General features: G+C 42.0%; 1 pseudogene across 1 annotated transcript in view; it reads left to right on the top strand.

Annotated features, from left to right (window-relative positions):
- The window catches only part of LOC111171311 (uncharacterized), a 106,281-nt pseudogene that overhangs the window by 51,706 nt on the left and 40,045 nt on the right, over positions 1-14,530 (top strand). The window contains exon 18 of the transcript XR_016391762.1: positions 2,464-2,658. The product of XR_016391762.1 is annotated as an uncharacterized LOC111171311 (transcript). The remainder of the gene's footprint in view (positions 1-2,463; positions 2,659-14,530) is intronic.

Here is a 14,530-nt window from a genome sequence, read left to right as displayed (position 1 = left end):
ACTTGACTGATTGTGAGTCATGTTTCGGTAAAAACCTGGTCACAGGAAAAGGGTGGGAATAGAGTGATTTGGGGAGCAGCTAACAACATTCATCACGGCTCATGGCCTGAATGAATTTTAAAGAAACAGGAAAACAAATGCTTCTTATGGAATCAGAGAATGTGAAGGCTGGACAATCCCACAAAATGAGGAACACCCGTCCCATTTTCCAGATGAGAAAACAGAGGCCCAGCAAGGTGAAATCCCTCACCCAAGTTGCACCCGTCTCTCCTCCCCACTACGTGGTCCATGAAAGCAGGACTCTTCCTGTCATGATCACTGCTGAACCCCAAAAAGGGCCAGGCATCTAGCAGCTGCTCCAAAAATTTTGGTTGACTGTAGGAACAATGCTATTTCTTTCTTTCTCACTCTTATTCAGGATTGTGCCAAGAACTCCCCAGTCTTCAATGTAATTCGATAAATGTAAATATTAATTGAGTTTTGTTGTGATGAGGACTTAGGCTTTGAAGGTAACAGACTTGGTTCAGATCCTGGTTCTGCCACTCAATAGCTATTTGACTTTGGGAAAATTACTAAAGCTCTCTGAGCTTATTTCCTCCTTTGTAAAGTGGGGATAAATGTATCTGAGCCAGCAGAGCACTTGCATGAGAGATGTGCACTAAATATTGGTCTTTCTCACTCTCCCATGCCATCACTCTGTTCTTCCCAGAGAAGTTGTACAGAAGGATATAGTACTTTAAAAAAATTAATTAATTAATTAATTTTTGGCTGCGTTGGGTCTTCTTTGCTATGCGCGGGCATCTCTAGTTGTGGCTAGCGGGGGCTACTCTTTGTTGTGGTGCGCGGGCTTCTCATTGCGGTGGCTTCTCTTGCTGCGCTTGCTGTGGAGCACCAGCTCTAGGCATGGGAGCTTCAATAGTTGTGGGCTGCAGCCTCAGTAGTTGTGGCGCATGGGCATAGCTGCTCCGCGGCATGTCGGAACTTCCCTGACCAGGGCTCGAACCCATGTCTCTTGCGTTGGTAGGCAGATTCTTAACCATTGTGCCACCAGGGAAGTCCGATATAGTACTTTATAAAGAGGGGTTTTAATTTATGTCAGATAGTGTACATGTTTCTTGTAGAAAAGATTATTCCACTATAGAAACATTAACACGCGATACCAGTACAAATGCAGTATTCTATGGGCTAGATCTTATCAGTAAATTTTATAAGTATTTGGGCAAAGGCCAAAGCACTAGGTAATGGGGAGTAAGAAGACTCAAATCTTGGGTGCCCCCCCACGCCAATTTCAAGAGCAGGGTGTGTTTTTCAAATCCATATTTCATCTGGTCTTTGTTTCTCATCCATCCTCTGTGTCTGCCTTTCTCAAGAAGGCTCAGATCCTCTGCTTCCACACCCTCCCGGCTGGCTGTGCCCCAGCTCCCGTCCTGGACCCTCTGCATGCATGAGTGTGCCTGCTCTCCCTGTGCATCACCAGCTTTGCCAGGGAGCTGCTGTATCGTGCACTGCTTGCTGTACCCCAGAGTACCTAGACCCTTCTGGTACATGAAGTACACTCTCATCACCATGAGTGCACGCCCATCCCCTTACCTTATATCTTGCCTCTAAGCCAGGCTTGGGGGTGACTACAGTGTGCGTTCAGCTCGGTGAGCTGCTGGGATCAAAGTGAAGTTCCCAACTTTTGAAGTTGCAGGCTTGAGGGGCACAGAGTGATTTAAAGTCGGGTCACTTGACTTAAAGCGGGGGCTGATTGATTTAAAGCCAGGGCAGCTGACTTAAACTCCGATTCTCTCAGCTGCAGGACAAGACCAACTTTGGCGGTGCACGGGTTCGCTCCAAGCCAGCACTGCTGTTCAGGAAGAGTTTCCAGTAGCGCCTTAGTGCAGGGAGACTTGGTGTGTTGTCTTACCGCTGCCCTCAGAGGGGGGCCACCTGCTCTTCTGGAGAAGAATCAGGGAGGGGGAAGTGCAGAGTCCCGGCTGGAGTTGCGGCACCCCTTGTCTGATGGCAGGGAAGGTGGGGCGGGGTTGTGTGGCGTCCTGGGGCTGGACTCACCAGGTCGACTCAGCCTCTCAGCCTCCTAACCTACCCACACACACCCCACAAGAGTTTCCAATAATATGTAATTGCGCCTTAGGTTCTCGGTCTTCAAACTCATACCCAGGCTCCCAGGTCCCTTGATTCAGCCAATTCCTCTGTGCTCTTTCTTCTATTAGGGACAGTCCCAGCGGGAGGGGCTGGGGGATGGGACTGGAGGGACCCCGGCAGCACTTGGCTCAGCTGACTGAATAGATCTGTGGCCTGTGCTCTCACACATGTGTGAGGACCCTCAAGGCGGAATCGAGGGGGCTAGTTAGAGGCAGTCCTTGCTGCTTCAAGTGAGTATGGATCACTGCCCGGTAGGGAGTACGCTGAGCCCTGAGAAGTACTGTTAGGAGGATGTGTTCCTCCCTCGGCTTCAAGGACGTGGGTGGACTTCAGGGCTCCAGTTCCCCTCCAGGCCTCCAGGTCCAACTTCATCCCAGCGGCCTTGCAGACCTGGCTTCCTGTTCCAGAACTTTCCAGGCTCCAGGAAGAATCCAGACTGCAGAGATGGTGCCTGAGGGCTCCCGCTTAAGAAGTGCTGCCCCTTGGGACCCTACAGTGGAGGGAGGAAGGGTGAAGGGAATAGGGGGGTGGGGTAGGGAGGGGTGGCTGCCCTGGGAAACGTTGAGAGAGAAATATCGTCTCCCACACCCCATGCCCCCTGCAAGTGACGCATTGATGCCATAGGATCTCAGGTCCTTTTAGTCAGAGATGCCTCTGCTTCTTTACTCCTGTGTTCAAAACTATGCAAAACAAACTCTTCATCCTGTTGCTGCCTTGCCAGGACTTTTAAAGCACTGTTCTTTTGAAACACTCGTTCCCTAAACTGCAGTTTGGAGCTGTCCTAGCTATTTAAAAGTGTTCTCCTTAAACTGAGACTAAATCCTACTCTTTTGGAAAAACGACCTTCACTTCAGGGGAGATCGTCTTTTCTGCCCATTCCTTCCTTCTACTTCCCTCTTAAGAACCCCTGTGCTCAAAGAGCTTGGTGATTTATTTTCTGCTTGATGTCAAAAAGAAACCTTCCTCATGTACCCTAAAAAGCTTTCCTTGAACATGGGTGTTTCAAAACCATGACAGTGTTTTGCAGTTAGTAAACACTGGGTAGACTGCCTAGCAATCCCTCCAAGAGCCAGAGGTGAGCGACACCTTTACTTATTTGATTGGATGCCCTTCAAGCCTAGGAAGGTCCCATTCTTATGCCCCAGCGGATAAGACAGAGCCCTGGATGGCTGTGGCTGTGATTAGATAACTTCTGATGATTTTATTTCCCTTACTGAGCTGCTGCTTCTAGGTTAAATTCATTTTATTACCTGTCCTTTTTTATTTATTTTTTTGCAGTACGCGGGCCTCTCACTGTCGTGGTCTCTCCCGTTGCGGAGCACAGGCTCCGGACGCACAGGCTCAGCGGCCATGGCTCACGGATCTAGCCGCTCCACGGCATGTGGCATCATCCCGGACTGGGGCACAAACCCGTGTCCCCTGCATTGGCAGGCGGACTCTCAACCACTGCACCACCTGGGAAGCCCTACCTGTCCATTTTTAAAGAAAGGCTGACAAAGTCACTGTAATAGGTCAGGAGTCTGAGCTCAGGGTTGGTCAAAGGTACTCACAAGGAAGAAGGTGGATAAAAATAGGTGGGTAAAATAGGAGGGTTGGCAAGTACAGCTAGGACAACCGTGTTCACCGTGCATAGTAATAATGGCCAGAATCTCCTCATTTATCTCTGGTGGGAATTTCTGATGGTTTCACAGGATCAAACTGAAATCTGTTTTCAACTAGGGGGCTTCCCTCGTGGCACAGTGGTTGGGAATCCGCCTGCCAATGGAGGGGATGCGGGTTCGTGCCCCGGTCCGGGAAGATCCCACATGCCGCGGAGCGGCTGGGCCCGTGAGCCATGGCCACTGAACCTGCGCGTCTGGAGCCTGTGCTCCAGAGGGGGAGAGGTCACAACAGTGAGAAGCCCGCGTACTGCAAAAAAAAAAAAAAAAAAAATACAAACTAGGGGATTTCTCCTGAGCATAAAACTAAGTATCCACCCCTCGCAGGAGTCGCTGCTGAGGAATAAAGAAGCAGATGTAGAGAAGTGACTTGAGGACACATAGAGGGGGAAGGGTAAGCTGGGATGAAGTGAGAGAGTGGCATAGACATGTATACACTACCAAAGGTGAAATAGATAGCTAGTGGGAAGCAGCTGCATATAGCACAGGGAGATCAGCTCAGTGCTTTGTGACCACCTAGAGGTGGGATAGGGAGGATGGGAGGGAGACACAAGAGGGCGGGGATATGGGGATGTATGTATACGAATAGCTGATTCACTTTGTTATACAGCAGAAGCTAACACAACATGGTAAAACAATTATACTCCAATAAAGATGTTAACAACAGCAACAACCCCAAAAAGCTAAGTCAGTCAAGCCAACGGAGACATTGTATGTGTTTACAGTTCAAGAAATCCCGAAGAGAATCCTTTACTCTGTATGCAATGAATGGTCCATTTGAAAAGAAAAGAACTTTCTAAAATGTTGTTTTTCCATTTGTTGTTCAGAACATTTTTATACCTCTGCATTTCTTACTATTCAAAGCCAAGTCACATGAGTTATAGGGAAGCAGCAGATTGACTTAAAGTTGGGTCATGTGATTTAAAAACCAATGGCAGTTGATTGATTTAAATCCCGGTCATATGACATGAGGAGGGGGTGCTAAAAACTGCTTTTTCAGAATATCATATTTACCTTGGTTTTTCTTATGATTTAGAAAACTTGAGCTGTCTCTCCTTGGAATCATCAGGAGAAAAATAGAGTATTTCAGGTTCATTCTTGAAACCAACTTCTCACGGTAAAGGTGTATTGACTAAAAGACCTTCCTTCAAGAGGTTCCAGACCTCTGTAGGACACTTCAGTGTAATTGGAGAAAAAAGCAGAATGAAGTCAGGTCAACAGCTGCAGAGGGCAAGGCAGCCCCCAGGACTAGGGAAGGAGGAGGAGGAAGGGCTGAGAGTTGCCATTAGAGCAGACAACCTCCAGAGTGCGCTGAAGCACCGGCAGAGCCCACCTGCACTCCCACTTTGGCACTCCAGGATCAGAGTTGGGTTTGGAGGTGGGGTTGTTGTAACCCCAAGGAGGTGAGCAGAGAGGAGGGGTTGATTACCGGTCTCCTCTGACTCTCTGGCCCAAATTGCCTGGCTTCACAGCGGGGACAGAGTTTTGCTTTCAGCAACTGATGGGGCACTTCCAGGCTGGTGTGGTTGCCCAGTGGCCCGACAGCCTGACAGGCTGACTGTGGTGTGACCGCCCTTTGTTTCTCCAGAATCTGTACATCAGGAGGTGCATGGCTGTGGGAGCCCATTCACTGACCCTCCCCCCAAGGGGGATGGCACCTTTCCTGGCTGTACCCTATGATCACCAGGTACTTGAAATGAATGCAAGTTTTTTTTACTTCAAGGAAGAGCTCACATAACCCCTTTTGCCTCAGAATGTGTGGGATTTACTATAATGGAAGGACATTACAAAGAACAGGTAGAAAACTCACCTGTTGGTCTCCATGTAGGAGTTTATGTTGCACGAATCCCTCCTACATGAGTAGATAGCAGAGGTTTATTTTTGTCCCTGTGTGTGTAGTTGTGGCGGAGGATGTAGGTATGGTGATTTGAAGCCCTGAAAGAAATGTTCTCAGAATTCTCAAGACTTCTCTTGATTGGAATCGAAAGAGACCTGGAAAAGGAGGAGAGAGAACGAACGAGTGTTTCTCAGTAAATTCACCTTCTTGGTTGATTGTTCTGTCTTCTCATTTCTTTTAACTTCTATGTATGTCTAATGGAATAATGTAGAAAGGCTGATTTTTATGCTTTAAAAGATTTTACATCACAAAGAAACTAGAAGTGGCTAACAGAACTTATTCAAATCAACGTTACATAGAGACTTTGATATTAAATTTGTATACTAAAATGGGTTAATCCAAATTTTGTCTTTCTTTTTGAGTGAATATTTGTAACATATTTTTGTAGCTAATAATTTATGCTAGATATACAAAATTGTGAGAATGGGTACCATTTTTCACCACTTAAATGATTTCTTTTAAATGAATAATCGTACACTTTAAATGCCAATGTTGTGTCTTACATGTTGTTTTTTAATTCCTTGATTTCCAAAATTTGTGTTTATTTAATTGATTTCTATCTAATAATCTCCTCTTTATTGTTTCTTACTTTATATTTTATTGATCTATAGTTAATTTACATTATTATATTAGTTTCAGAGGTACAACATAGTGATTCATAAATGTTTAGCTTGTTCTCCGTTTATACTTATTATAAAAGAGTGGCTCTATTCCCCATGCTATACTGTATGTCACTGTAGATTATTGATTTTATACATAGTGGATTCTTCCTCAGAATCTCCTACTACTATTTTGCTCCTCCACCCTGTCTCTCCCTGCTGGTAACCACTAGTCTGTTCTTTAATCTGTGAGTCTGTTTTGTTGTTGTTGTTGTTGTATTCAATTTTTTAGATGCCACGTGTAACTGATAACCTACCAGGCTTGTTTTCTCTGCGGCTTATTTTACTAAGCATAATACCCTCCAAGTCCATCCATGTTCTTGCAAATGGCAAAATTTCATCTTTTGCTGAAGTCATCATAGAAAATCTTTTTTATCCCCTTATTGATGAACACTTAGTTTGACTCTGTATCTTGGCTATGGCAGATAACACTGTTATGAACATTGGTGTGCAGTTATTTTTTTGAAATAGTGGTTTTGTTTTCTTCTGATATACCCAAGAGTGAAATTGCTGGATATTATGGTAGTTCTATTTTTAGTTTTTTGTGGAACCTCCATTCTGCTTTCCACAGTAGCTGCACTACTTCACATTCACATCAAGCGTGTACAAGAGTTTCCCTTTCTCCACATCCTCACTAACCTTTGTTATTTGTGACCTTTTTGATGACAGCCATTCTGACAAGACCGAGGTGATATATCTCATTGTTTTGATTTGCATTTTATTGCCGGATTAGCTATGTTTAGCATCTTTGTGAGTTCTGGCTGTCTATCTGTACTTTTTCCTTGGAAGAATGACTATTTAGGTCTTCTCATATTTTTAAAAATGATTTTGGGTGTTGTTCTGATATTGAGTTTTATGTGCTGTTTCTGTAGTTTAGATATGAACCCTTGCTTGGTCATCTTTTTGGTGTTAACCTTTTATCATGTGCAAATATTGTCTCTCCTTCAGCAGGTGGTCTTTTCATTTTGTCTTTGGTTTCCTTTGCTGTGCAAAATCTTTTAAGTTTAGTGAAGTCCCATTTGTTTGTTTTTGCTTTTGTTTCATTTGTCTTTGTAGACTGAACCTAAAACTGTTGCTATCATTTATGTTGAAGAATGTTCTGTATTTTCCTCTAGGGGTTTTATGGTCCTATATTTAAGTATTTATTCAGTTTTGCATTGGTTTTATATATGGTGTGCTAAAATACTCTAATTTTATTCTTTTCCATGTAGCTGACCAGTTTTCCGAGTACCACTTATTGAAGAGACAGTTTTTTCTCCATATTGCCTGCTTTGTCATAAATCAATTAAATATATGTGTGTGGGCTTCCTTCTGGGATCCGTATTCTATTCCAGTGATCTTTGTGTCTGTTTTTGCTCCGGTCCAACTCTCTTTGATTACTGTCGCTTTGCAGTATAATCTGAAGTCAAGGTGCGTGATGCTTCCAGCTGTTTTCTTTCTCCACGTTGTTTGGCTATTTGGGGTCTTTGTGTTTCTATACAAATTTTAAAATTATTTTTTCAAGTTCTGTGAAAATGCTTTGGTATTCTGGTAGGGATTGCATTAAATCTGTAGATTGTCTTTGGTAGTATGGTTATTTTAATAGTATTAATTCTTTAAGTCCATGCACCTGCTATATTTTCCCATCTATTTCTGTTGCCTTCAACTTCTTTCACCAGTGGCTGATAGATTTCTGAGTACATGTCTTTTACCTGCCTAGGGGTGTTTATTCCTAAGTATCTTACTCTTTTTGGTGTGATTACATATGGTATTGTTTTCTTAATTTTTTTCTTTCTGGCAGATTTGAGTTTTGTTTTTTCTTCCTTTTCTAATTCCTTCAGGTGTAATGCTAGGTTGTCTATTTGATATTTTTCTTGTTTCCTAAGAATAAGCTTGTATCAGTATAACTTTTTCTTGTTTCCTAAGAATAAGCTTGTATCACTATAACTTCCCCCTATAACTTCCCACACTGCGTTGGCTGTGTCCCATAGATTTTGGATCATTGTGTGTTCATTTTCATTTGTCTAGGGTATTTTTAGAATCCCTCTTTAATTTCTTCAGTGTTCCTTTCTTCCCCTTTTATTCCCTTCATCTGTGATGTGAGGACTATCTTTAATATTATGTTTGGATTTCTTGCAGTTGTGTGTGTGTGTGTGATTATTTAAGCTGCTGAGCTCTGAATTTCACATGGACACTAACAACCCTGCACTGTTACTCTGCTCCCCCCACAGTTACTGAATTTTACCTTATATTTTACATCTGCTTGTTTTGTGTGTCCCTGAACTTCTTATTGTGAATATAGATGACTTTATTACTGTTTTCTTTCATCCTTTCCACTAGCTATGTACATGGTTGATTTACTGCCTTTGTTGAATGTTTGTCTTATCCAATGAGGTTTTTCCTTTAATAAGTTTCCTTTCCTAATTTTTATGTTTCAGTCGTGGCCTTTCCTTTTTCACTGAGAAAAGCCCCTTTAAGATTTCTCATAAACCTGGTTTGGCGTTGCTGAGCTCTTTAAGTTTTGCTTCTCTGTAAAACTTTAGATCTCACCATCAAATCTGAAGGAGAGCCTTGCTGGGTAGAGTATTTTTGGTTATAGGCTTTTCCTTTTCATGACTTTAAATATACCATGCCACTCCTTTCTGGCATGCAGAGGTTATCCTGAAAAGTCAGCTGATAACTTTATGCAAGTTCCCATGTTTGTAACTTGTTGCTTTTCCTTTGCTCCTTTTAATAGTGTCTTTTTATCTTTATTTTTTTTGCCATTTTAATTACAATGAGTCTTGGTGTGGTCCTCTTTGGGTTGATCATGTTTTGCCCTTACTGTGTTTACTGGACATGGATGTCTGTTTTCTTTCCCAGGTTATGGAAGTTTTCAGCTCTTATGTCTTCAGGTATGTTCTACACTGCTTTCTCTTTCCTTTTTTGGTTCTGGGACAAGTATAATGCAAATATTAGTACACTTGATGTTGTTTCACAAGTCTGTTCAACTTTCCTCATTTCACTTTAATCTATTGTTTTACCGTTCATCTTTAGTGATTGCCAGTACTCTGTCCTTCAGTTTTCTGATTCATTCCTCTGTATCATTTAGTCTACAGTAGTTTCCTTTTAGTGTATTTTTCATTTCAGTTCTTGTATCCCTCATCTCTGTTTTGTTTTTCATTAATGGTCTAACTCTTTTTAAAAAAATTCTAACTTCTTGCTCTGGTCGTCCATTCTTCTCCTGAGTTTTTTGATCATCTTTATAGTCATTACCTTGAACTGTTTGTTGAGGATATTGGCTATCTCCACTTCACTTAGATCTTCTTCTGAGTTCTTATCTCATTCCTTCATTTGGATCATGTTTCTGTGTCACCTCATTTTACTTAACTTGCTGTTTTTATTGCTATGTATATAGTAGGCTCATTACATTTCCTGACCTTGGAGAAGTGGCCTTTTGTAAGAGAGGTCCTATGTGTCCCAGCAGCCCACTGTCCCCTGGTCACTAGAACTATATGTTCAAGGTGTACCCCCTGTGTGGGCTGCTTGGGCTCTTCTTTTGTGGTGGGCTGACTACTGTGGGTGGTCTGGTAGCCTTGGCTGCCCCCAGAGTGCATGTTTGCCAGACTCTGCCTAGTACGGAAGCTGTCTGTGCTGCTTGGTGAGGCTAAATCATAAGGCAGCTGGCTGTACAACTCTGGGGGACACCACATCTAGTGCTGGATCACTTATGGGTTGAACTGCAGTCCAGGTGATTTCAGGGCTAGTGCCCAGTCCCTGGTCCTGGGGCTATGCTGGCTACTGGGAGGAAGACACAGGTCCTGAGTTCTGGCTGCAGGGCCCAGGAGTTGCAGAGTTGGCGTTGGATCACTGTCCCTGACACAGCTATCTGCAGGGTCTGGGGTATCCCTAATCTTGTGTTGGCATTCTGATGGGCAGGGTCAGGACCAGCTGAGTCCATGGCTGCTTCTGGCCTGCAGGTGAGTGTTCTGGTCACACACGCTGCTGGAATGTGGTATTCCTGGAGCTGGTGTGTGCCTGTTGGTGTATGAGGCTGATCCCACTGATAGAGCAGGTTTGCTGTTGGGTAGGTCCAAGCTCCATGCAGTCCCTGTTCAGTAATCACCTGCTGATGGTGAGGCTGATTCCACGGCCAGAGCAGTTAACCTGGTGATCCTGTGGAGCATGTTTTAGAAAGGGAGAGGGTAGAGATGGAAACAGCAGTCAGAAGACAGTTATACCGATCTAGGTGAAATGAGAGACTAAGCTGGAATCAATGGAAATAAGATAGTCAGCTATCGTCAAGAGTAGGTATTTTCGAATAAAAGTCAATATGATGGAAAGTGTAATCCTGAATTAACATTACATATTAATCATAGGAATAACTTCCTTTCAAGTTGTGTGAAAGGGTATCTTTTATTTCTTCTGGTAATGAATTGGCGTAGAAAAACAGAACTATACTGGGAAATGTGTAAATATAAGAATATTCCTTCTAATATTAGAAATTATAATGATATATAGAGATAAAACCTTTGAGCTCATAATCTAGAATTTGAGAAGACCACAAAAGTTGGAATCTAATCAATGCCTCTGCTCTCAGGAAAGATTACCTCCAAAATCTATAAAGATCTGTAGTTGTATATTTAATTTATGAAGATCCTGAAGGTGAGACTCTTAAGAGAGGTGAAGGCAGGGTTAGGGGCTCTGGAAGGTTCAAATAGTAATTCGTAAGGTTTGGAGATTAGAACAAAGCTGCTTATTTATTATAATCATTCTAACTTCTACTAGTTATTCTTACTAATTAGATATCTAATAGCTAATTGAGGCAATATTTTCCTTTTACATTTCCTAGAGATTTATCCTACAATAAAATACAGACTATCGAAAGACGTACATGTGAACCACTACCTTTTTTGCAGTTTATGTAAGTTACAAATATAACTTCATTATATTTGGAATTTTTATAAAGCTTAATTTTTTATAAGATTAGTTTGTTACTCAATTTGAAATAAGAATAAATTACTACTAAAATTATGTAGCAAATCCTTTTTGTCTCTAGCAAAGATTAGTGTGAGAATTATTACACAGATCAGAGGAATCTTTATGGAGCAATGGTTCTCAACTAGGGTGATTTTTGCACTCAGGTGACATTTGGTAGTGTCTGGAGATATTTTTCCTTGTCAGAACTGTATATGGTACTGGCATCTAGTGAACAGAGGTCAGAGATTCTACTAACCATCCAACTGTTCAAGGAAGCCTCCCACAGCAAAGAATTATCCAGCCAAGAGTGCTGCCTTTCTAGAAAAATAAAGATCACTTAACACAAGTATTTAATGAACATTTACTATTTTCTATCTAATGCACCACATATATAATCATGAAAGTATAAATCATAATATCTTCCACAGTGAGATTTCTTTACTGTATGGAGGGAGTAGTGATGTTATGTTTCATCATATATAAATTAGAATTATTGCCGAAGGATAAATGTTCTGAAAGAATATATATTTTTATTCTTCTTTTGCTTCTGTCTTTTTTTGTAGAAATCTTGGTTGCAATTTACTCACAGAACTGAGCTTTGGAACATCCAGGCCTGGCATGGAATGCAGTTTTTCCACAAGTAGTAAGTGAAATAGAAGATGAATACATGTAAAAAACTGTGTATAAAAACATCATGCAGTTATTGGTTAGCTGGGTGTAAGACCAGTATGAATTCTGGAAAACATGTCTTGAGAGCCATTTATTTTATTTTTTCAAATGAGGAAACTAAGGAACAAAGAGGCCAAGAGACTTGTTTAACTCATATATATGAAACGCTCTGCTTTCCATAGTACTGATCTTTGGCACGGGCAATAAAAGGCACCAAGCAAAAACACTCAAATTAGCATTGTCATGGAATCCCACTGATGCCTCTCCAATATGCGAATAGTCCATGAAGTTCCACTTTTGAATTTAACTTTGAATCCTCCTCATGTGCAATGTTCCAAACTGCTTAAAATGTATGCAACACAGAGCTGCAAAGAACTAAGTTTAGCACCGAATTCTTCAGAGAGAAAAAGCTGTGGGTGCTTCCCCAACCATTATTAGCTCTTTTAAATGGTAAAGCAGAAAGAATTCCTGAACACCCATCGCATGGCTCTCCCCAGCCAACCAGAACATTATTTTTCAAAAAGCATATATCTCTGAAGTGAATTATCTGTGGCCAATAGGAACCTTTGAGGTATGGAAAAAGATGTTTTGTGTTCAGCTGTAGTGTGAAAAATATAAAGAAAATACATTGCTGTAGCCTAATACAATATACTTTCTTTGCTGACTACTCTTCAATAGGAAGTGTGGGTTGTACACCCCTTCAGCTCAGAAATTCTGTGATTTCTCATGACACAAGGAAATGATAGAGGGTACGTTCAATGGCCCGAAGGTGATTTCAGACTCAAGGTAAAAAAGAGCTCTTCTACACCTGACTTTGGAAAAGACTCTCTTACTTGTCTTGTGGTTCAGAAATCCAGTTTCACACAGTTCACACATTTTGGGTTAATGAAGGTGTTGAGGCTGTGTCTGGAGCTGGATTAGCAATTCCTGCAGATGCCTATCTTTAGCGCCCTCCTTCCTTTCCCTTGTTAGTTTGCTGATGCCTACCTTGGGGAGATAGCACCAAGGGTCAGTTTTTCTTTTCCAGCGCACTGGAGAGCAGGCTCATGAGGTCGCTTCACCAGGAGGTTTTAGTAAAGTCAATAAAACGTCTGAAACTCACCAACTTTCCTAAACATCCTATAACAGCAAGAGTTCCTTGTAAGAATCAGAGTTTCGCTGTAGTTATGTAGGCAACACGGGAAAATACATTGTGGTAATAAATAAATAAATCACAGTTTAAAAATTAATGAATTCATTCAAAAATGTTCACTGAGTGCCATGCCCACTGTGTGTCAGCACTGTACTAAGTGCTGGGGATACAAAGACGCATAGGACAGGGACTTTCTCCCCAAGAGACTTTCATACTGGAAGCAGAAAGATGGATGTTGATGGCAAAACATATATGAGAGCTATTCGAGCATCTATGCAGCAGGGTAACAAGGTGTGGGACGGGGGTGATGAAGTAGAAAATGCATGGTAGGTTAGAAAATATTTGTAATGGAAGAGGCGCCAACTTGTTCCTTTTGAATTTGTGTTCCTCTTAAATGACAGAAAGAGGTAGTGAAAGAATCAGATCTATCTGATGTTGTAAATAAATTAGTACTGTACTCCTAAAACTCGTTCACAGTTACTTTCAAAATATTTTCACAGGGCTTCCCTGGTGGCGCAGTGGTTGGGAGTCCGCCTGCCGTCGCAGGGGACACGGGTTCATGCCCCGGTCCGGGAAGATCCCACAGGCTGTGGAGCAGCTAGGCCCGTGAGCCATGGCTGCTGAGCCTCTGCGTCCGGAGCCTGTGCTCCGCAACGGTAGAGGCCACAATGGTGAGAGGCCCGCGTACAGCAAAAGAAAAAAAAAAAAAGATTGTCACAGTATAGTAAGTCTTTGTTTTGGGATAAGTCTTTCTAATAGACATAGCTAATTTGCTTCAGGAAGCATTTGCCATGGTGAGATATAAACTTTATTGCATCTCTTTCCAAAGGCTAGCCACCAAGGGAAGATGCCACCCTCGAGTTAAGTCATTTTACTACCTATAATGACATATTACTGGGGTGTTTATAAGTTGCCTACATTAAATAAGTTTGGAAAAGGGCCCCAGCTGAGGTGGATTTATCATGAATTCAATGAAGCTTAGGCTTCAGGGCTCCTCACTTGCAGAGGTCCCTTCCAAGGTCTTGAGAGGGGTCCTAGCGATTTTTGTATTCATAATTTTGCATGTTTTTATTAGATAGGATTTTCCAAAGTAGGTGAGCTTCAGGCCCCACAAAACCTTGATTCATCAGCGGGTTTCAGGTGATTATAAGTCAGTAGGTTTCTTGACTGAAGCCTCTATGTTATTGACAAACATCAGGTGAAGTAGTTAGCAGTGTGGTAGTCTATTTTATATCTGAAATCAACCTCAAAAATGAGCCAAGAGCCTATTAATTAATAAAGTACCACTTTTTGAATGCTGGTAGTAATCATATCTCTTTCAGATAAAATCAGGAATGAAATATATTTTGGAAAATCAATAGTGGTTGATAATCCTAAATGTTAAGTATACTTTTTTTTCTGACTTCAAAGTGTTTCTGCTTCATTCACC

The sequence above is a fragment of the Delphinapterus leucas genome, unplaced genomic scaffold (assembly GCF_059928025.1).
Source record: "Delphinapterus leucas isolate spDelLeu-1000000601 "Yukka" unplaced genomic scaffold, BTC_Dleu_Yukka2 spDelLeu_asBTCV2_sq74, whole genome shotgun sequence".
In the NCBI taxonomy this organism is placed as follows: Eukaryota; Metazoa; Chordata; class Mammalia; order Artiodactyla; family Monodontidae; genus Delphinapterus; species Delphinapterus leucas.
This window is presented reverse-complemented; position numbering and strand designations above follow the sequence as displayed.